This window comes from Schistocerca cancellata, chromosome 1 (genome assembly GCF_023864275.1).
Source record: "Schistocerca cancellata isolate TAMUIC-IGC-003103 chromosome 1, iqSchCanc2.1, whole genome shotgun sequence".
Taxonomy (NCBI): domain Eukaryota; kingdom Metazoa; phylum Arthropoda; class Insecta; order Orthoptera; family Acrididae; genus Schistocerca; species Schistocerca cancellata.
In genome coordinates this window covers 452,060,280-452,061,161 of record NC_064626.1, presented here as the reverse complement: position 1 = coordinate 452,061,161, position 882 = coordinate 452,060,280, and the positions used below count along the sequence as shown (strand labels likewise).

Below are 882 nucleotides of genomic sequence, written 5' to 3'. Positions count from 1 at the left end.
CCTCCCAGTAAGGTGGCGCATGGCCGTCACATGGAACGGAGATCATGTTGAAATTTAGGGTTTTGTAGTAAAGAAAGTGAGGAGTAATATGGTGTCATGGAACCTTGAATAATAACTGCATGATCTCACAAAATAATATGTGTTGCATTACTTACTGAATGGTCCTCGTTTTAAGTAACTGCACGTGTTTTGTGTAAGACCTGCTATATAACCGCCAGGGAGACGGATGACATAACACGAAACCTATAATTAGGAAGTAAAAAGAATGTAGACACGGATTAGAACTCTCTAACTCTCAAAACTCTACTCACTGCACTACCTTGGCAGGACAGTAACACAGTACTGAAAATCGAAGTAATTGCCGTACATGTCATAACAGTGAAACTTCCAGGCAGATTAAAACTGTTTGCCGGGCCGAGACTCGAACTCGGCACCTTTGCCTTTCGCGGGCAAGTGCTCTACCAACTGAGCTACCCAAGCACGACTCACGCCCCGTCGTCACAGCTTTACTTCCGCCAATAGAGCACTTGCCCGCGAAAGGCAAAGGTCCCGAGTTCGAGTCTCGATCCGGCACACAGTTTTAATCTGCCAGGAGGTTTCATATCAGCGCACTCTCTGCTCCAGAGTGAAAATCTCATTCTGGATGTCATCACAGAGTTGACAAATGCTTTTCTTTTACGTACATTATCTACTAAAAATATGTATGGAACTAAATTTTGTTAGAGACATTATTGTAGTGGTACGTCCTCCTGCTTAGCCGAGTGGTTACGTGCTTGCCTCCCATATAGCGGGCCCGGGTTCGATTCCCGGCTGAATTGGAGATTTTCTCCGCTCGTGTACTCGGTGTTGTGTTGTCCTCATTATCATTTCATCCTCATCACC

General features: G+C 45.1%; 1 non-coding gene across 1 annotated transcript; it reads right to left on the bottom strand.

Moving 5' to 3' along the window:
* Positions 1-406: 406 nt before the first annotated feature.
* Trnas-cga (transfer RNA serine (anticodon CGA)) lies at positions 407-481 on the bottom strand. The gene has a single exon. It is a non-coding gene; the product is annotated as a tRNA-Ser (tRNA).
* Between the last annotated feature and the right edge of the window lie 401 nt (positions 482-882).